The 22691-nt window shown below is 48.0% G+C and overlaps 1 protein-coding gene across 1 annotated transcript in view; it reads left to right on the top strand.

The window, feature by feature from the left end:
- The first annotated feature begins 3167 nt into the window (after positions 1–3167).
- The window catches only part of CORO2A (coronin 2A), a 58340-nt gene continuing 38816 nt past the window's right edge, over positions 3168–22691 (top strand). Inside the window, exon 1 of the mRNA XM_058826163.1 lies at positions 3168–3235. The gene's annotated coding sequence lies outside the window, so the exon portion shown is untranslated. The remainder of the gene's footprint in view (positions 3236–22691) is intronic.

Genomic DNA, 22691 nt, shown 5'->3' with positions numbered 1-22691 from the left:
GTTCAGGTGTTGAACTGCCCTCTGTTATCTGGCTCCTGTGGTCCTGTTTTCTTGTTTTTCAGCCTCTTCTTTCTTATTTTTAGAATAGCTTATGTCTCAGAAACCTTGAGAAATTCCAGAGGGTCTGATAATAAACTCTACATATGGTTTGGCTGGAGCACATCATGGCCCAAGCTGTTCAGACACATTGCTACAGGGAACCAATGAAGTTTTTATTAAAGATGAAGTTAATTTGTCATAACTAATTAGCAATTTCCTTCACATGTCTCCATCCAGAACTACCAGAGACATGTCAGGCCCTTTGTCCTCTGCAGGAAGGGATAAAGCAGAGTTCAGTGCTTTATACAGCATCTCCCCTTGAGTGCAGATGTACTGGGCTGTGTGCTGGTATAATTTAGCCTTGAATATACTTGAGGATGTCATTTCTGCAAACTGGTCATGCCTTTCCTAGGGCTGCAAGGCATATCACCATGCAGGAATCCATTTTCTTTCTGTCTCCTTTCATCCACTTCTACAAATACTCCATGCCAGTCAGGACCCTGGTGCCAGGGAGCTGTGTCCAGATGGGTGAAGTGCTTCATCATTATTGCACAGACACCATGAATGTGGCCATGTAGCTCCTGCAATGCAGACCAGCCACAACATGTGCCAGTTCTTTTCTTCCAGTGGCTTGCTACAGGTTGAGATGCTGCACAGGGTTTCTGGCTAACAGTGGTGTTGTTCTGTTGCACTGCTGTCATGCTCCCCTTCATAAGCAACTCCGCTAGAGTGGTAGCTTCCCACTTCTCGTTATTTTGCATGGGCCAGAAAGAGATGGGTGCAACACCACCCTGCCTCTTGGCCTGATTTCTGGCACCTAATGGTGTGGGATGGCAGAGAGTCACAGAACACACTGCTCCAACTTCTGCTGCTGGGTCTCAACAGAAAGCACTAACATGTTTGCTGCTGGAGGCCCTTTACACAGCAGAAGTGTAGTGTGGGACTGCTCTTTCTCCCACAGGCCACTTCTGTGGACATGGGCTGTCAGCAGCGGTTGCTCAGCCAGTCTCTTGCTGCTGGATGGCCAGTTGAGATATCTCAGGGGAGAAGACAGAGAGTAGCATTCACCCCAAGCACCAAGGACACCCCAGTCACAGCCACCCAGTTTAAGACTGCAAAGAGAGGACTGGGGAGCAAAACCATTCACTTTGTCAGCACCTAAAACAGCTCTCAGGAATGGCACATACACATGAGTAGCACAGCCAGATGCCTACAGTGCACAGGGCTGTAGGTAGAAGAAATCTTTCCCCTACCAATAACCCTAAACAAAGACATCTTTGTCTCCCCTGTCAGTCATGCATGCAATTTCCTATGGCTTAATCAGGGCTGGAGCACAACATGTGTCAAAGGAAGCACTGGAAATCATCTTTGTATCAATACTTGATCTATCTTGTACTTCTCCATAGGGAACATGTGAGCACACACTGCAAGGATCCTGAGGGGTAGCAGAAGTCATCTTAATTCCTGTAGGCAGGGCAGGCCCAGGACAGTGCTGCACTAGCATTCACAATTCATGTCCACAGGAATTCCTTCCTGTGCTCCATGCATGGACATTGCTTCTCTACAGTTGTCTGGTGGTGTACCTGCTGAAATGCCTCAGTTTCCTGGGATTTCCTGGGCTGGCACCTGGTAGCAAAGGATGAAGATCACTCTGGTTGGTGGTTGGATCTGAAATTCTTCTCAACACTCTTGAAGAATTCAGTGGATCTGCTCTTTTCACAGGCATAATTTTTCTTCTCCAAAAGGACTTGAGATGCCCTGACAGGCTTGCTAATGATGTCACATGTGGTGCAGTCTCCTCTTTTACCCGAGTTGATGTCTGTAGTGAGGAAGTGGTCACTGGGCTGGTGGTTGTGATCTCCCCTTGATGGAATTACCGTTCAGCTAAGGACACACTTCCTGTCCCTCTCTCTTGGCACTGTCAGCAGTTCTAACCATTCCAGTGATTTCAATCCCTGCTATGTTGCCTGTTATTACTTTGGTTGAAAGTGTTTGAGACTTTTTTTTGGAAGGCTTCTACCCCTTCTGTCTTGGCCTACATCCACTAAGGTTGATACACAGCTTCTTGATGAATAGTGCTTTGCCTTGAGGACTGACTTAATAACTGGTAACATATCCAAGCTACCGTTTGGGCATGTTTGCTTTTGTGTTTGGTCCTTTACACTGATCTGCAGCATCTCACTTTTGAAGGACACAGACTTTTGCAGTCTTGTCACAGCTGCTAGCTCAGCCTACAGCTGCCTCTGCTATCCAGTGAGTGATGTGACTAAGGTAGATGAGCTAGCTGTCTCAGCCTCTGATTAATCAGACAGGACCAGAGTGGCGTTAACTGAGGGGGTGGCCAAAGAAACTACCTCTGCTATTTGATCTTGGGTGCTGCTGCCTACTTAGCAAGTTCCTCATTCAGTGCACTGAGGAGGTTTGTAGTGCTGCCAAAGCACCAGCTGACCCCAAAGTCTGAGTGTGAGCTCTGTGAAAAGCTTTCTAAAGCCATATGCCATCAGTAAAGGGCCTGCAGCTTTGGGCCAGTGTCCCTCCATCTGCCAGGGACTGTTGAGACAGCCAGAGGCTGCCATCTAAAGCTGGCACATTAAAACGAGTTGCCGGGGTGCGTGCAGTGTTCAGGGTGAGCGGTACCTGGTGGTCACAACTGAGGATACGGCCAGTGCGCCTGTCACCTCAGAAGCTGTCTGAGCTAATGCAAGGCCTGTGGCACTCTCTCTGCAAGTGACGGCAAAGTCTTGATGCTGTGAGGTCGATCTCGTAGGAGAATTACGCATCCACCTTTCACCGTGTGCCTCCGGGCACAGAGTCGGGGACCCACCCGCAACGGCGATGGTGACGGTGAATGGCGCACGTCGGCCGGCTGGGCTGGCTCCCAAGCCCAGGGCAGCGGAGAGGCACTGGAGCACCTTGCTGTGGCTGCGGAGGGGCTCTCCCCGCCACAGCACCAGGATAAACCCTCGCTGGCCACGGGAGGCTGCGCTCAGGGGCCGGGCACGGCCGCGGACCGGATCGCCGCGGGCAGGCTCCTCGGAGCTCCCCGTGGCCACCGGCAGCGCCGGTGCCCGTGGGCACTCCCGGCTGCGGGGCGCGGCGCGGGGGCGGGCCGGGGCGGGGACGGCGGGCGGGCCGGGCCGGGCTGGCGCGGCGCGGTTCCCGTGCGCACGTCCAGATCCCCGCGGCCAGCGGCAAGGTACGAGAGGGAGGGTGGCGGTGCGGGGCCGGGACGCGAGCGGGCAGGGCCGGCTCGGGCACCTGCCGCAGCCCGGGGCCTGCGGAGCCCGGCGGTGCCGGGGAGCGAGGGCAGACGCCAGCTCCGCCCGCCTTGCGCCGGGGGTGCCGCAGCTCCCTCCGGCCCCACCCCGCTTTGTGCGGAGCTGGGGCCGCCGCCCGCAGCGGCGGGGACAGCGACGGCCGGGGGATGCCTTGGGCGCCCGGTGCCGCGGGCCTCGGGCATCCCCCGGTGCGTGCGGCGGGAGCGGGGCGTTCCCGCTCGCCGCGGTCGGGGCAGCCGGTGCTGGTCGCGCTCTCGGCGGGCAAGGTTCTGTGGCTCGCCAGTAGCGCCAGGGCTATTCCTGCAGGGAGCTGCCGGCGGGATTTTCTGCGCGGGCTGTGGCGGACCGGCAGCCGGCCCGCGGCGGGAGTGCTTCGGCCCGGGGGTCTGCAGGCGGCGGTACGCGGAGCAACAGGGCTTCCTGCCGACCCGAGCCATCCTGCTGCCTGCTCGGGAGGGCTGCGCCTCCTGCCAGCCCTGCTGGCCAGTGCCGCCGGTGGCACGGTTTGGCATCTGTGTAACTTCGCTTATTATTTATAGAGAAGCCTCACCTATGGCTGTGTGTGTGAGATGGGTTAAATTTCGCCTTTTTTGCTGGAGTCGTGGGGAATTCGGGTGCTTGCTGTCAGGGTAGGTCACATCCTGCACGGAGCACGATGACAGCCACATAAATGACTCTCTGGCACCGGCATCTCCTGGTACCACTTCCCCCTGAAGGGGGGACTGGCGCCTTGAAGGAGTCTTATTTTCGGGCAGCACAGCTTTGAAGACTGCTTCTTCCATGGGTCTGGCTTTGATGCCGCAGCTCTGTCAAGGGCCAAGACAGGTTGTTGCAAAGGGATGTGTAACAGACAGCACTTTGCAGACTGATGGCCCGGTGAGGCCAGCTATGTGCAGTGTCTGAACACATTGTTCACTTTGCAGGGAGTGGTGCCCTCCTTGTCGTGCTCTGGAGCATCCTGTCTGTTCCTGATTCCCACACCACCCTGCCCCAGCCCCTTTCACTTATACTTTCTAAGGAGACACTGTGCTGCAGTCCTTGTAAAGGGTATTTGACTGGACAGGCTTAGTCTCTTTTGGCCCCTTGGGTGCTCAGGGGAAGTGATTTCAGTGGATTCAGGGACCGTTTGGGAGAAGGTTGACTGAGAGTTGCCTTTAAGCTTCCCCAGTGCAGGCTCCCCAGTGGGTTAACAAAGGAGCAGCCTGTGTAGCCCTGCTGTTCCCTTTGTTCTTCCTCTGGCCGTGCCCTCTTTGGAGAGCTCTGATCTCTCCTGGTTTGATCAGAGATACGGAGTGACTGATGGAGACATCAGGGAGTTCATGTTTTGGTTGTGAGCATTTCAAGAAACTCTAGAGCTTCGAGAGGCAGGATAGGGGAGAGCTGGTTGCTTCTCAGAGACAAGGAAAAAGGAGGTGTTTTCATCTGTGCTGCTGTTGTTTAGTGAATTAGTATTATGACATCTATTATTATAGGTTTGATGAGAAGTATTTCAAATTCATTCAATCTGTTGCTCTGTAGCAATAAATCAAAGCCCGTTATCTCAGCAGAGCTGCCATAGACCTAGGAAATGTGAGACCCAGGTGCTGGTGATGTTTGGACAAAGAGACAGACAATTCTGCTGCCTGCATCCCAGCTCTGCCCTAAGCTTCTCCTGGCCCCCTTTCCTCTGAGGCAAAGCACCTAAGCATGAGTGTGCCTGTTTTGCAAGTCCATGGTTGAGGGAGAGCCCTGTCCCATGTGGCAGCTGCGCTGCCTGACCAGCAGCACTGATCACCTCCATCCCATTGATCCAGTTGTCTGCTGGCTGTGCCTGTGCAGCAGGTGGATCTCCTGGTAGCAGGTCAGGCTATCTCCAGATGTTCAACGTTTATCATTCTTCTTTCCTACCTTGGTAACTTCTGCCTTTCAAGTATGCTCAGAGGAGGTTTGCCCCCTCTGAGCAAATTTCACGCTCTGCAAATGCCAGTAATGGATAATATTTTCACGTTTCTGTGTGCGCTACATTTGTTAGTAGCTGGATAATGAGTGGATTTTCAGTTGCCTGAGTTTGTGGCAGGTTTCTGTGAGTCTCTTTCTAGGTGGCTTAACACTGGGCAGACTGCTGTCTCTGGAACAGGTTTTTGGTGCCTCTGCAAGGGCAGTTGTCTCTTGCCTGTCACTGTGTGGACTGCCAGATACCTAAATGTGGTGTGAGCTGTGTTTTGGGGATGAACAGTTGAGTACAGAGGAGATCCCTGTGCTGGAAGCTTCAGGTGCCCAGGCGCTCACTGTTACAGAGGCTTAGGGAGAGATCTGAAGGCTTTGGCACATCCCAGACAAAAAGGTGATGGTTTGAGTGAGAGATGGTTGCCCTGGGGCAGGCTAAGCTATATTTCATTCATGACCTTGCTGGTTCCTCATAAATTGTGGTCAGTTTGTTGCCTCTGACTTTTTTCATTCCTTATGTGGCATCCACAGTGGCAGCATAGCATGAAGTCTTCATGCCACTTTGTTAGGTCCTGATTTCCCCGGCAGGGATTTTGACGGGAAAACTGTTGGGGAGTGGGCTGTGGCAGGGTATGACAGAGGCTCTGTTAAGAAATAGTATGGAGGGAAACTGTTCCAGATCATTTCGCCACCATCCCCTCCTGGCTGGTTCAAGGGGACTCAGCAGGTCCTTAACGGCCACACCCTGTTCTCCACTCTCATAGGAAAGTTTCTTTGAAGCGTTTGCTTCAACAAAAAACCCCCACAAAACCCCAGCACCTTATCTGAATGTTCCTGACTTCCAGTTATAAACACCAGCGGTCTTACAGTTGGCCCGTGCGCTGTCTGGGTGGCTGCTGGACCTTGCTACTAAACTGCTGCTCAGAGCCAAGGGCATCCCTGGTGAGGCTGGGCAGCAGCTGTGCTTTGAAATAGCTGTGTCTGGCCACCTCTTGATGCACAGCAGGAGCACAGACGGTCTGGTCTCTTGCTCCCGTGGCAAGAAGGCACCAGAGCGACGGTGTGGTGAGGTGTTTCACATGCAGTCATTACCAGGCTTTCAGTAAGTGCACATTAAGCTGCCCTGGCTGTGGAGCTGACTGAGGCAAGCAGCCTGCAGCACATTGCAATTATGCAGAAGCGCCTCCTGCCTCTCCTCAGGAGAAACAGGAAAGACCTTTACATCATCCAGGAGGCTGTATTGGTTGAGAGATTTTGATATTCACAGGGTTACACTGGCTTGTAAGTAGAAGCTAGACTGGCCTAGTATTTCCAGGGATTTCCCCTCTGTGGTATTACAGGCTTGCCAGCAATTCCCCATTTTGAAAATACACCCTGCAGGGCTCTATTAGTGTAATGCTGATGCTTACTATTTCTAAAGCACTTTGAAATTCACAAATAGGACTTTTTGACCCTCAGCCAAGCAAAACCCTTTCTAAAGCTTGGAGACATGCTGCTGCCAAGGGTAGGACCAATGACAGTGTGCAGCTCTGAGCCCTGTTCTTTCTTCCCTTGTTGACCTGTTCTCTGCTCTGCTTCACACAGTTTCAAATTTTTCAGAGCAGTGCCCAAAGTTTGGTGCCTCTCTCCCTCTTTCTTCTGAGCATCCTTCAGGGCTCTGGTTTGTTGAAGAGTTTCCTTCTAGTCTGGTGAATTGCTTGTTCTTTATTTCTGTGCCAAGAAACATGGACCTACCTGCAGAGAGGAGGTTGCAACTCTGCATTGCCTCTCTTCTTCTGTGGGACAAAGTCACCTAGGAAAATGATAAGGAAGACAAAGCAGAAGAAAATCCCAGCAGTTGTGGTATTTTATCACTAAGAGTAAGACAAAGTTCATTAAAGCTGATAAGTCAGCTTCCAGGAAAGAAGCAGAGGCCAAATTCCACCTTGTTTTTCCTCTTGCAGTTCTGGGAGCTGTGCTTAAACAGGAGAGGAGGCAATGCTGGGGGAGAGCTCCTCCCAGAAAAAGGTGACTGGGCAAGGCTGTCCGTGTCAGGGTTGCATTAATAAAGGAAATATGAGCCTTGTGGCTTGAGCTTGTACTTAAAGTTGAGCAGGGACAGTCAGAAAAAAAGGTATAGGGAGGGGCCAAGGCAAATACTGGGCTTACTCCCAAGAGCTGAAATTAATCAGTCCTTGCTCTACAAATACCATGATTTAAACTTGCCTTGCAAAATGCATGTGAAAAGGGCTGAAATCCTCCTTGGGAGAGTCTGAGATCTCTGGATCCCATCCCAGGTTTTCTGGAAATCAGAGGTAGGGTGCATGAGAAGTGCTTGATGGATGAGTGCCTGTTCCTCAGGCACCTCAGATGTGGCTCTCTCTGTGGGCTGGGATGTGGGGTGATACAGCAGGCGAACTAGAGCATGTGCAAGCACAGGTCTGGGAGCAGCAGATCTCTTCTGGTACTGTCTGTCCATCTCCAGCCTCACCTGGGTCTTGTTTAGCTAGGCAGTGTTAGCACATAGGACGCTTGCCAGTCTGCCAAAAGGGCCCCTGAAGGGCTGCCCCTGAATGCCCCCAGTGTTAATTGTCACATCACTGATCTGTGCTGAATCCTGTAGCACCACAGCTACCCTGTCAGATATCTGTGCAGTTTGGGCTGCAGCAAATTTGACTCTGCCAGTGCTATTCAGCTCTCAGCCTCCTTTCACGTGGTTACATTGAGGTTATTTAAACCGGTTATTTAAACCAGTGTTTCACAGCGTTTTCCCTAAGCAAGAATACACACATCTTGAAAAATATAAACCATGTTGCCTTAGAAAAGCATAGCTACCATTTTGCCTGAATTGCTGGCACAGTTGCAGGGCTCGTTTCTAGGAAGCCTAACATTGACGTTTTTAGGAACACCGCCTGTACCGTGAAGGATGCCAGGAAGGACCAATCTTCCTTGTCATCCGTGGTTTCTTCTATCTATCTCCTCTGTAAAAGGAGCCTGTGCTGGCAACAAAATTGCAGGGTAATAGGCACAGAGAATCCAGACAGCTCTTTAATTGCAAGAGACGAGTAGAAGAAGTCAAAGATTGTCTTGCTAATATCTACTTAAATGTAATTAGTTCACGTTATTTTTCTCTGCCATTTTCTCTAATTTAATTTGAATACCAAAATGCACACATAGAGGAACAAAAACAAAATCAGAATAGCATTGCTCCAAGTTCCTGCTCTTGTAATGCTCAGCCTCTTCTACATACAGAGGCTCTTTTCCTTGCAGTTAGGGAGGATCAGAGCCTGTCTTCTGACCCTCCTGCCTGTGGTCATGGCTGTTTCGCTTTGAATTTGCAAAAGGTCTTTATGTCAGTAACTGATGCTTGAGTCTTAATTGAAAAGATTGATTTTGCTAATGATAGCCTGGCATCTGACATCTTTCACAGAAATCAATTAGGATTCAGTGTCTCACAGTTTTAAAAATCATGGCATTTATTTAAAGGGTTAATAGGGATTGAAGGGCTTGACTGTACAGCCCCTTGCATCTTTGCATCTTTGCATATTTGAGGCTCATGCTCCTGACATGCATTAATCTCCTGTGCAGTAGTTCTGGGTGTGATGCATCCTGCCAGGCAACACAAGTCTTGGAGCAGAAAAACTCAACCCCCCTATGAGATTTTATAGGTGAAAGCTCAAGTGGAAAGTTGACACTTTTGTCTTTCATGGTCTCCAGGTCGTATTTTGGTGAACTCTTGGTTTCTGTGGAATTTAAAATACCAAAAATCACTTCTGTCTTTATAGATAATGGATTCTTCAGCTGGGCTGACAAACCACAATGAGAGCCGGTAGCTGGAAGGAGAAATTACTACTTGGCAAAATAATAAAGCAGTTGTGTTTTTAGCAGTAAAGAGGAGGAATCATGGGAAGAGCTTCCCAGGATGATGCATTGCTAGAAACTTGAACAGGATGATCACCTAAATTATGTCACTCAGTGCAGATAGCAGTGTTCTCTGGAATTAGGTGACATCTCTCAGTCTGCCATTAGCCAAACAGCAGCTGCCTGGCCTCCTGCAGAAATTTCTTTTCTCCAGCTTGCCACCTCTAGAGCACCTCATCTCACAGAGGAGACCATGCATGTCTCTCTGCAAGCTCTCTGCATGTTCTGCTGAGCTTTGCCCTTAAGGTCCCATGGTGGTGTTCTTGTTCCCTAAAACAACAGCTAACTTTCTCTCCTGAGTTATGTTTTATGGTTGCTGGAGGGATGACAATTTGAAGGCAGGAGTCCTCTGAGCCAGTTTGAACATTGAACTGTTGAGCCATTTGAACTGTAAGTGGAGAAGGACTTCATTGGCTGTGTTGACTTGAGATCTGGAGAGGGAGGGGTAGGTGACCTCATGGAGGCAGAGCACTGTGTAGGACCAGTACCTGGTTTTGTGACTGGTGTGTAATGACTAAGTTCACAATTATTCAGACAGGGGCTTAGCAGGATGGTTTTCTTGCCTTTAGTATTTCCGCCTTTGGAGATTTTCAGAATTCACGTGAACAAGCGTGTGAAAAACCTGGCTTGACTTAAAGGCTGACACTATTTTGACTGGAAATTTGCGCTGTGGACCATCAGAGGTCCCTCCCAGCCTAAATTTGCCTGTGATTTGGTTGTGATATAAGAAGCAAAAACCTGGTAGTGATATTAGGAGTGGAAGTTTCCATAAGTTAAAGCAAGGAAACCCACAGCTAAAATCCACCTAGAAGGTGTGCCTTGGTCCTTGTTCCATGTTTCTTTCCCAATATTCATGATGCATGTTGAACCTGGATGAGTAAGAATTAAGAATTCCTAACTTTCTTTGCACCACACATATCTGCTTTATAGGTTGATCCACTAAATTAAGAAAAAATATCAAAGGATATCCTTGAGTGCATTTTGGTCATCCTTGAGGTTTCAAAAAAAACTATTTCACTAAAGCTCATCTTGCTCTTAGCTTGGGGAATCTCTTTGTTTTGGTGTCCAGTTCTCTGTGGGCTGTTATTAGAACAGGGCTTCTTAAGCCTGATTAAGAAAAGTCATGTAAGGTGTGAAAGGGGAACTGAAGTAACAATTTCTCTACCTTGTCTTTCTTTAAATTTTGAGAAACCAGTAATTATTTTATGTATGGTTTTGTATATTTCAGAAGAGTTTTACAATGTCTTACCTATACTTCCTTCCCTGACATGACTTGCAACATGAACTTCTCTGTGACTTCATGACAGCTTACCTTACGTATATAAAAAAAATTAGCAGCATTTGTACTCTCAGTTTCTGCCTGTCTTGCAGTCCAGCTCAGCTGTGTGAGTTTGGAAGATTAAAGGCACAGACACCATACATGGTGCTAGAAGTGTTTCACACACCTGTTGTTGTTGAGGGGTTCTGCTTCCACTGGTGCCACTGGCCACTGCCAGTACAGACAGACGACCACACAATGGTTTTAGCCTATTAGTTGGGAAATCTGCAAGTGTCTTCAACTCCTGCAGAAAAACAAGACTTCCCCAGGAAATCCAGATTCTGATTTTGAGCTGTTTCTAAACTAACCCTTTCTTTACTTTCACATCTACTGGTGTCATTACCTGCTGTCCTTCCTATGCCTGGAGTTCCCTGGCATGACAGTCTGACAGTCTAGGTAGTGCTCACCTGCAGTCCTTGAGCCTGCTCAGGGAGCCTTCCGTGGGACTCTTACATTTGCTGTCATCCCGGGCTAAGCTAGGAGCACAGTGCTGACTCTCCACTGGCTCTGACCAGTCTTCAGAGGTTTCCTGCAGCCTGAAGGCTCTCCGGTACTGGTACTGGAAAGCCCTAGATACAAATGTAATTTCATGAACACATATAAGATACACACAGAAAACTGCGTATTCAGATAGCTGCAGTGAGGCCCAGTGTGTCCTACCCAGTGCTTTACTTCTCACTCTTCTTCACACAGACAGTCTTTGTTTTTGCTGCCTAAGGCTTGGAAATAGCATCCCAAGCTGCCTGGCCTGCATTATGTCAGGGATTCAGAATTCTGCTTTAATTCACAGCCAGATTATAAGGGCTGTGCTACCTTTTTTTTTTAAGTTGTAATTTTTTTTAAATTTTATTTTTTCCTCCTTCTTACTGCACAGATTTAAAAAAAACCCCAAAACTGTCTGGATACATCTATAGTGCAACTGGGTCTTCAGTGCCTCATGCAAAGCTAGCTTTCTGCAGCTCACTGAGGGTCTGGTAATGCAGAACGGAATGCAGAGAAGGACAACTGTTTAGCTTGGGAAAGGTATGTCTGAAAAGGGATATGACTTACGGCTTTTTACATATGATGGGATGGAGAGTTCAGATAGGGAGTGATTGTTCCTCTGTTTATCATTGCCCAGGAACTACAGGATACAGATAAACAGCGGAACGCATTGACACAGGATGTTGGGGATGTGGTTCAAGAAAAGCCATTAGATGAATCTGCAGGCGGAAAATCCATTACAACTGGCTAAATAGACTTTGGCTCTAAAAGTCAGCAGGGCACAGATGCCAGAGCTGACTCAAAGGAATAGAAAAGATCAGTTTGTGGCATGGATATCAACTATGCTGGAGAAATAGGCTGGAGTGGAAAGCAGCAGTGGTAGAAGTAGAAACGGCCTGTAGCAGAGAGGTCTGCTGGGATGTGGAGGCACTTCCAGGGGTGCCCCCTGGCTGGAAGGGTTGAAGATGATGCTGCTGCGGTGGGACAAAGCTGGAAGATGATCAAAACTCTTACTGGCAGAAATACATGAAGAGGCTGGCAGGAATGAAGTATACAGTAATTAAACTATTACTATGTGGGAGGAGAGGCTGATCTTCATTGCTGGGAGGTGTGAAGATAGAGAGGTGTGGAGAATGAGACTGGTCACAGAGGAGAGCAGTGGTGCTGAATCAAATGATCAGAGATTGAGGAGCACCTAAAAGCAGTATAAAGTGCAGTACTTGTCTATATGAAGACAGGTAAGGCTGAAGGTCAAACAGAGAGGGATGTCTGTGTGCAGTGTCTCACCTCTCTGCTAACTGTAACATCTATAGTTCAAGAAAAGTAGATCTGTAGAGTGAAAGAGGTGACACCAGGACATTTTATATCCACAGGCATTTTGGATGTTTTAATTTGACTCAGCTGGTTCCATTAGCAGATGGAGCATACAGGGTCCTGATCCTGGAATGATTTTAATTTCAGCTGGAGGGAATCCAGTCTGCATGCTCCAAGATGGCTTTGCAATGCAAACTGGAGTGCAGTGAATGGCGGCAATAAAGAGATTGGCTGCAAACCCATGCTCCAAGTCTGAATCAAACAATGCTTTTTGTACTTGCACTGATGGAATAATTTCAGAGTGATGGTGGTGGTTTCCAGAAACTGTATATTTGCCAAGCCCAGCAGGTGAATGAATTGGCACAGAATCTCATTTCCATGGCAGGGAAAGCATGGGTAGTCTTCCCACTTAGTCAGCATCAGTCAAAGCCAGACTAAAAAACAAAAAGCAAAACTCGACCTGCTACTGCTACTCTAAATGATGAACTGTAGAATCTATGATGTATAGGGTACCATACTCACAATGCGGAGACATCAAACTGGAGACCTGTCCCTAGTGTGCTTCCACAGGGCTTCATCCTTGGCCCTGTGCTCTTCAACATCTTTGTTAACAACTTGGGTGCAGGACTGAAAGGGATACTAAGCAAGTTCACCAATGTCACTAAATTGGCAGGAACTGTCGACTTCCTTGAGGACAGAGAGGCCCTGCGGAGAAACTCTGATAAAACAGAGGGCTGGGCAACCACAACAGTATGAAGTTTATCAAGGGGAAGTGCTGGATTCTGCACCTGGGATGGGGCAACCCTGGGTGTGCATATAGATTGGGGAACAAAAGGGTGAGAGCAGCTCCATGGAATGGGACCTGGGTGTCCTGGTTGATGACACAACACAAGTCAGCAGAGTCCTGGCAGCCAGGAGTGCCACCTGTGTCCTGGGGTGCATCAGGCACAGCATCGCAGCTGGGCAAGGGAGGGATTGTCCTGCTCTGCTCTGCACTGGGGTGGCCTCACCTCGAGTGCTGGGGTGGGTCTGGGTGACACAATGGAAAAACAACATTAAACTGTTGGAGACTGTCCAAAGGATGCCAGTGAAGATGCTGAAAGGCCTTGAGGTGAAGCCATGTGAGGGGTAGCTGAGGTCACTCGGTCTGTTCAGCCTGGAGGAGACTGAGGGGAGACCTCACTGCAGTCTTCAACTTCTTTGTGAGGGGGAGAGGAGGGGCAGACACTGACATCTAGACCCTTGTGACCAGCGACAGGACTTGAGGAAAAGGCCTGAAACTGATTTAGGGAAGGTTTAGGTTGGATATAAGGAAAAGGTTCTTCTGCCTGAGGATGACTGGGCACTGTAACAGGGTCTCCAGGAAAGTGGTCACAGCACCAAGCCTGACAGAAATCAAGAAGTGTTTAGACAGTGCTTTCACATTGGGATAGGGATATCTTGGGGATATCCTATGCAGAGATAGGAGCTGTATTTCAATGATGGGTCCCTTCCAACTCAGCACATTCTATGATTCTATGATGTGGTGGAAGAAAGCATTGGCTGTTGTACCTGTGATACCTGCCTTTGTCACACTCTCTTGCTGGCTTGTCATGCTTCAGATAAGTGGAACCTGCTGTTAAAAAGCTCAAAACTGTGTTAGGAGTTTTCTGGAGAATAGAGAGATGACAATTCTGATTTAATCACCCACTAAGAGAGAAAAGCTTCAACTGGAATCATAATTCCACAGGCGCTGCATGGGTGTGGGAGAGTTTCCCACACTTCTCTTTTGTGTGGGCCCCTCAATAGTTTTTGCATGCAAATGATGCTGTAAGGGAGGTAGAAGAACTCTGAAGCTGTGGGTTTCAGAGAATACCTCTGATGCTGCCTGCTGCCTTTCAAGGAACAAAGTCCTGCTGTCATTGCCCCCAGAAGAACAGGGACCATTTCCCTCTAATTCTGGCTCACAGCAGGGAAACTCTCAGCTGGCTCTTCTCTGGTCTATGGTAGGAGGTACCTGTATCCTTTGCTGCTAAACCCATTTGCTAACAGAAGGATGCAACTTCTGGGAGGGCAATGACAATGTAATAAGGAGACCAGGAATGCGAGCTGCAGCTGGAGGGAAGTAGGTCAGACATTAGAGAAAATTGCATTCCCGGGAGGGCAGTGGGACCAGGCAGGTGTAGGCCATCATACTTAGGGATTTTGAAGGCTCCACATCTGTCCTAATTTAGAACTATGGATAGATTGACAGTGAGGCTTAACTGGAGACCACAGAAGTAGGGTCTCCTACACTGTGTCCTTTCATATGTGGTTGTGCTTTCCTTCCCAGACAAGTAGGAGCCTGGTTAGTGCCCCCACCCAGCTCTTCAGCAGTTTTCGTTTCCCCAGGCAGTTTCAGAGATGAGGTACGGACTTGGTATCACTGGCCAGGATCTCATCACGTTCAAGGCTGTGTACAGAGCTTCAGCCATGGCAGAGTGTGCAGTGACATGACATCACATGAGATGTAAGGGCTGTGTATTGAGATGGTCAAGGGAAGTGTGTAACCTCCAAACCTTGACAGAACTCAGGAGGAACATCTGCAGTTGGGGTATTTCCATTGCCTCACCATCCTGCCGGGCACTTCATGTTTTCTCATGTATGTGTGTTCTGGTGCCAGCCACAACTGCTCAGGTAGGCAGAAGAGGTTTGAGAAGAAATGTGGCTAACCCAATGGATCCCCCTTGGACTCCTGTGGGCAAGTAACCAAGATCTTGGTATTCCCTGAAGGTGAACAATCTTGAACCCTTGTACCAGTGATGCTGAAGGAAAGCCAGCTCAAGAAAAGCCTTCTGTACACTAGCCTTTAGAAGAGATGCCCTCCGACTCTGCCAGATGTCTGCAAGCACAGTTAGACCTCACAATAAAGACAGGTGGGACCAGGTGTCCTTTTTTTCCCAAAGAACATGACAGGTTACTGAGACCCAGCTGCATCATTTTGATGGGGAGCTGAACCTTTTCTGAAACCCAGAAGCCAGCTTGGCCTTGAATAGCAGGAAGCTTCTTTCTGTGAAACTTGAATGGCATTCTGGTTTCAGGAGAAACTGCTGAGCTTGTAGTGTGTCTGATGATGAGTTTTTCAAGGCTGCCTTTCTGACAAGAAGTGTGGCAATGTCCCTGAAAGTTAATAACTTCCTTTTTAAGTTGAGTTTTTGCAGGTGGTGGGGGGAGAGAGGCAGAAGAGGCTTCCAGTTTTTACTGTTCTTTGAACCAGGATTGTTTTATTTGCTTTTCTTTTGTAATGTAGCAGGATCTTGCCAGCATATAAAAGGTCTCTAAGGTGGAATTTGCCCTCTTGTTGAATTCAGAAGCACATTAGTACTCACAAGGAAGTTGATAAGCAATAATATTTTCTTTGCTGCCCAGGTAACCAGCAAAGTGAAAGAGGGTATTGTCTCTAGAGAATGCAGGCAAGTTAGCTTTATCTTTCTGTACACAGGCTATCTTGGAAAGCTAGAGGTGAATCAGAGGAAGGCGGGGCTTACCCTCCAAAGAGGCTGGCGTTGCCCCATCCTCTGCTTCGGTAATACTGCCTCCTGCCCTTCCTGAGAGCTCTGATAAGCCTAACGAAACTAAGCTGAGGTGTGGGGTTGTTTTGGGTTTTGCTAGTCTTCACACTTCCCTGATACGCTATGGTACCCTGTAAAGGCCATGTTGACTGAAGATATTTATGTCATCAACTCATTTATGTACTCAAGCTCTCTGTCAGAGCTTGTAGAGTATGGCACCACGAGGTAGAAAAGGGAGTGGTGAAGGGATAGGTTGAGCTGCCAGAAAAGGTGTTACCCCTGGGTGTGGAGTCATCCCTGGAGTATTCCTCAGTGCCTCCTGGGATGCACAAACTGACTTTGCACTGACTGAGCACAGGTGTTTTCACATGCACTGAGGGATGGTCCATGTGCTTCAGCTTGATTTCTAGCTGATGTTGGCTTAAAAACATTAATGAAGAAACTTCTCCTGTGACAGGTTGATTTATGATCATTTTATTCCTTGTGCCTAAGTGAGCGGTGTGAACCATCAAGAAGCGAAGCTCCAGGTGCTGTTGGCAGTGGAGTAAGAGTGATGGTGCCTCAGGCTCCCTTGCCCCAGGGTGAAGTCTTTGGTTGCTTATGGGAAGAATGATGCTTGTCAGGCCACTGCAGGGAAGTCCAGCGTCTGGCAACAGACCCTCCACGGGCACTTCCCAGCTCTTGGGCTTTCTAAGCAAGCTGGAGATTCCAGACTGCTTTATGCCTATAACGAGGGTAAAAACAGCCCCCTCTGAAATGTAATAAAGATAAAAATCAACTTCTGCCCCTGATGTGCAACCTCTCCTTGCAGTGAAAAGAGCAGCTCTTGTGAAGGCTGTGAGGGTCCTGGTGGGCAGCAAGTTTGACCAGAGTCATCTGGGTAACTCTGCAGAGTAACTACAGCCTGAGCTTCTCCACAGGACTCCTGATAGGCATATTTCCCAAGGAGGCCAGTGGGATCTCCATCCTCGTCAGTCTTTCAAACTCACTGGACAGTCTAAGTAAACTGACCTGCCTTTGTAGTGAACTTTGCTGGGGCTGAAGACAGGATGGACTCAGGACCTCCAGAAGTGCCTTCTGGCCTGATGTTTTCATGCAGTTCTGTGTGTTTTACTGTTGTAATTTACTGTTGTAATTTCTCTTCACTTATTTCACTTGTCCCAGGGAGGCTCAAATATACATTTGGTGTCAAGATTGGAAGCGACTACAGCAATGTAATAAAGAACAGGTGACAATTCAGCCAGTACTTCAAAATGTGCACTTCAAAATGTTCTGGGGGGGATTCTACCCAAAATATAGTCTTGGATTCCTCACCAGATCAGTTGAAAGGAGAGTCTGAGCCTCTTCAGAGCTGCCTGAGGCTGTAGTCTCTGCCAGTTTTTCTCTTTGCTCTCTTCGCTGCTCCTCACCATTGTTGCTGACTGTGCTGGGATGAGTTAAAAATAACCTGGCTGAGCTATTTTTATGAGGCACATGTGCTCCCTTGTCCATCTCCCTGCTTTGCCAGCATAGCAGAAGAGCACAGAAGAGAAGTACTGGGCAGTGGGGATGTGGCAATAACGTGGACAGGTGTGACCATGAGGGTGTTATTATGCTGGATGCCATTTGGCACTGCTGCCTGCCTTGCTTGAGTCCACTGTGGTTTAAACCTGTGACTGAACACAAGTGCAGCTGGAAAACTCATCAAGGAAGACCAAGGGATTTTTGCTATTTCAACCTTGTCTTGTGAACAGTGGTCTTGTTTCACTCACTCTTGGCAGCCCTTGCCTGCCCCTGGAATTATGTACTTAAAATTATTTTGAGGTTCACAGTACATGTATCTTCTAAAGTAAAAAAATTTGCACTATGTGCATTTTGCCTAGCTTGGGACCTTGGCATGAGTTTGGTCCTAGTTGGACAGCCTTGGCTTCCATCATTAGAAAGAGACTGTCAGACAAAACATGTGGTACCAGGTGGTGATGATGTTTGTGGGGCATATGGCTGCAGTGGGTTTTGGGAGTCTTTCTGTTCAGTATATAAGAGTACACAAGTTTTCTGTTCAGAGTATAGGGTCTCTTTGCAATGTTTCCCTTCCCCAGCCTAAGCAAGTAACTGAGGAATGCAAAATATCCTTCTGCTTATAGTCTGAGCAGAAGATGCCTGTGTCAGTGGAGGAGCCGTGTCTCACCTCTCCTGAGGCTGTGTCCATGCAGTACCCCCTGCGTAAGCTTTGACCCACTGCCGGCTTGGGACAAGGGCTGACACATCTTGCAAGGACTTACATGAGACCTCATGTCCTACCCTGGCCAGTGCTCACCAAAAATTGAGGGCAAGAGAAAGCTATTGACATTCCTATCTTGTGGATGAGGAAATCTGTAAAAAGTCTCCGTGCTTCTTTTCCTCAAGGTCGGGATTAATGAGAGGGAGTGAGATGGTTTCTGTGTTTGGACTTAGTTGTTTATCTTTTCTTATCTATTACATTCTCACAGACAGCAAGTTTGTCTGCACACTAAGCTAACAGTCTAGAAAACAGAGCCCCAGGTATCTCTTCCCAAGGCCTTTTAAGTGTCAATTACCCAATTATAAAATGCCAATTTATTTATTTTTACTTATAACCCAATAACCAAACACTTGTGTTCCGCACTGTGGACTTTTATATCCAATCACACAATATTACTAAAATCCATGAAGAAGAAGGTGAAAGAAAAAGGCAGGTTAATGCCCTAAACTCTCCATCTTGTTGCATATATTCTAAAATCTTAAAGTAAAAATTTTCCACTAAGTGATATAACACACTTCTGTTTAAACTACACACTCACAGTTTCAGTTCTATCTATCAATTTTAGAAGCCTTTTCCATGGTCTCAAACACAGTGTTCTCTTGTGGGTCTGTGCCTGTCAGCACAGAGAGCATGAAATTATCTGTGCCCAGGGTTCCAACAGAAGTCAACTAATTATTTTAGTTTTGAGTGACTCCTTCACCTTCCTACTTCATGTCCTCTCTACTTGTGTAATGTTTATTCTACAGGCAGAGCTGTTTGTTTTCCACAACCAGATTACCAGGGCACCATATTTAAGTATCTGTGCTGTGCTGGAGAGCTGCAAATATTTTGGTGTTATTTAGAGCTGGGTTTTCTGATGAAAGACAACATCTCTATAATATGTTATTCTCTGAGATCTTGCTTGCTGCTGTCATTTTGTCCCCCACCACTTCTGTGGCTCCTGGTCCATCTGTACAGGTGGCATGCCCTAGCTCAGGCAGACAGTAGCCTGCATGATATGCTGCTGCCTGGTGACAGAACCAGTTCCCACAACACCTGGTGGGCTGCCCAAAGGTCGCAGGAGAAGGGACCTTGGTGCTTGTGCAGAGGAACAGTGCTCAAACCAGCACTGGTGATGGACATGGACAAAGCACCTCGTTCCATCACCTGTTCTGCTTCTGAAAATACGAACTGGATCATCTGACTGATGCTTGGTTTGGTGAAGGGTCTTTGTCCATACTTCATTATGAGGCTGCTTTATAGTGCAGGAGAAGGCTGTGGCGTGTATGCTGTGTGTCCGGAGAGGCCACCGTGTCCCTCTTGGGAAGGGCCGGCTGCAGGCTCTGAGCTGCTTTTGGGAAGAGACACGTGTCTGTTTCTGAAAGCAGAATGAAACCCTAGTCTGAGCTCCCTTAATCTGAGCCCCGGAACGGTGGGTGTGGATCCTTACGGAACAAAAGACAAAGAAAGGCAATTGATAAAATCGAGGCCCATCGCAGGATGGTTGATTTAAAAGGCTGGTTCCCAGCTGGCCGATTTAAAAGCTTCCAGCTTTGGTCGCAGATAGGGTTGTTTTTCCAAGGATATGCCTCTGAGCAGCTGTAAAAAGGTCCTGCTGCCTGATAGAAAGGCGTGCTGAAAGGTTTTTATTTGCTACTGTGGATTGATTGGAGTACAGATGCTCTGGAAGACGTGCTGCATTATTCATGTGGTAGATACCGTTGCTAAAAGCTAATGTACAGCCTGGAGGCTGTGAGGAGTGGTACGGTCCTTTGTGTGGTTTTGTTGATTCACTAGAGAGCCTGGACTGCTCTTAAGCTTTTTTTTCTGAATACTGAGATTGATAAAGCAAATCGAGGAATGTGAGATCACTTAGTTAATGGCTCTCCACCTCCTTTTTTGTTTACAAAAACCATTGGCAGCGCTTTTTTTTTTTTTTTTTTTTTTTTAATGCATTATTCATACAAAACTGCTTGCTAGGCTGGCCCTGTTTGCAAGACTTCATCAGTAACTCAGTTTTCTTGCGGCAGCAGCTTAAACTGCTTCCCTATCCCAGCTCAAGTGTCTGCAGTAAGTGTCCCACTTCGGATTCTCTGTTAATGTATATTCAGTAGTCTTAGCCATGAGATTCCCTCTGCTGTAAACAGAGGCTGGGGAACCCAGCAGCAGCAGCAGCAGGGCTATGGGACACAGGTCCTGAGTTTCTGCACACCGGCTGCAGTGGAAAGACCTCACCCAAGGCTCAGCATGCAGTGCTGTGATACACGGACTCTGTTTGTGAAGAGGCGAAACTGCAGCATGTGGGGACAAAACTGCAGTGTATGTGCTTGTGACTGGACTGCCTGAGATCCTGTTCTGGAGGCTGAATACACAGAAGCCAGCCTGGGAACATGTATTTTTCTGTAGATCTCTTTGCTGTTAGCAGCTGGCTGTCAAGTGACGTGGTCAAGACCAGGGTCTGGTGGTTAGGTTCTCCATCCCGGGACTCTGAACTGATAAACCTCGCCTCCAAGGCAACATTTGCCTCTCAAGGATTTTGCTTCCCAGACCACAGTTGTGGAAGAGGGATGGCCTCAATGCAGACTCCACCTGCCCCTGCATTAGGTGCAACCAAGTCATGAACCAAGAGGTGAAAGCCACCATGTCAGTGTTATTTCTCCTGTAACAATAGTCTTGTAGTCTCTGAGCTTGTAGTATTGTTTGAGATGACACGTGCAGATGGTATTTAAAGCTCTGGGTTGCTGTGTAATCATATGGTCTGTTTGACTTGGGTTCCAAAGGAATTTATTACTGGTAATTTCCTCTTGATAGTGTTATAGCACAGAAGTGGAATTTGGATGGCAAGGTGCGTCTAGGGGTGTGTCACCTGCTGTATTGCAGATATGCCCAGGAGAGTGTCTGTGGCTTTGAGAGGAACCTAGCTTAAGCTGAGAGGTTTACAAACCATTTGTGTGATAGGTTTGTGGAAAGCAAGTCCAGAAATTAAATTGTCTGTTCTTATTTGGCATCTGAGCCAGAAGGCTGGTGTCTGGTGGTGAAATTCTGAGGGCTCTGATTTTGTCTTGAAGCAGCAACTCAACACATACTGTGATATAACAGGAAGCTGTTTCTCATGTGTGTGTCTTACAAATTGTAGATAACACTGACATTCCTCTGTTTGCCTTCAGGGTTGCCTTTTTAAAGGTGTACTTGTATTCCGTCTTTGAAGATGGAAGCATGTGTGGGTGGATTTTTGAAAAAAAAATGCAAACTCAAAAATGTAAATTAAATTTGTTGCCTGAATGAGGGTGGGAGCCAGCAGAGTAGTCTGTAACATGGGTGTGGCAAATGGACACACCAGGGCAAGTGAATTGCGCAGGGTAGCCCAGCACATGGCACAGCTTCTGTGTGCTTATGGCCGTGCTCTGACTGTGCTGCTGGGTGCAGGGACGTGGCTGGCAAAGGACAGCAGTCAGACATGCCGGACTGAGAGGTGTATGGCTGATTACTTGCAAAGATAATGTGCAAATGTTCTGAGGAGTGTCCTCATGGAGCAATTCCCCACCCCTTTCCCAGAAAGGAATAGAGAATTTCTGTTTTGAAATTAAAGAGCTATGGCTGGAATAAAAGGAGGAAGAAACAAAAACGGCAATGATAGTGTTATCTGCTGAGCTGAAAGGTGTGAGCTGTAGTTGCTCTCTGGATTTCTAGCGCTGTTGCTTTTCATGTACTGCAAAGCACAGACACTTTTGCTTATCCTGTTGCTACCACTGGGCTTTCCAGGCCTGTTTATGTGGGAATACATTTTCAGCAGAAGCTAAAGCCTGTAATTATATTAATACAATCACACCAGTATTGCTGGTCCTTCTTGGTATGCAGAAACTGATCCACAAGAGGTACTTCTCACAAGGGGAAAGGAGAAGATGCTTTCATCCCCCATTTTGCCTTCAGAGAACCGTGTCTGCACAGGGACATTTGTTGGTGTGCAAAATCCAGTGCAGACAGAAATGTGAGACTGCCTGTCCTGCAGAGAGCTGTGAGGTTGCACAGTGCTTCAGGCCTGACTTTCCACGATAGGAGCAGCAAGATTGTGCAGGAAGGCAGGCTGTGAAAGGAGGTGTTCACTGGCTCACTGATTCTGAATCTGGGCTCCTGGGTGTTGCAGATGTCCAGTCACAGGTGAGACAGAAGGTCTTCTCCTGCTGCAGAAAAGGCTTTCTGTGAGTGATCCGCTAATGATACAGATGCTTGCTGTGCTGGACATGGAGCTTAGTCTTGTGTGTTGGAAAAACCAGCTCCCAGAGCCCCAGGAGAACAAAAGCTTGGAGATCCTGAGGAACTTGTACCCCTGGTAGGCTGTGAACAGCAAGCATTTTAGTGTCCTGCACGCAGCTCTGTCTGGGGATCCCAGTGGATTCTTAGGATACTGGTTACTTAGCCAGTGAGTTGCTGCCTAGGGGAAGCCCTGTGATCAGCTCAGCACTGCAGGCTGGTCTGGAAGAGGTCACAACTTCCAACCACACTGGATTATTCTAGGGACAGATGCAGAGCCCTCTCCAAGCCTAGCTAAATCCCCCTGTGATAGCAAGAAGGGATGAGTGAGTGGTACTTCAGGCTACAGTGGGGCAGGTGATGTTGGACAGTGCTCATGGCACATGTGTGGGGACCCCGGTCAGTGTGAGCTG

This window comes from Poecile atricapillus, chromosome Z, assembly GCF_030490865.1.
Source record: "Poecile atricapillus isolate bPoeAtr1 chromosome Z, bPoeAtr1.hap1, whole genome shotgun sequence".
In the NCBI taxonomy this organism is placed as follows: domain Eukaryota; kingdom Metazoa; phylum Chordata; class Aves; order Passeriformes; family Paridae; genus Poecile; species Poecile atricapillus.
This window is presented reverse-complemented; position numbering and strand designations above follow the sequence as displayed.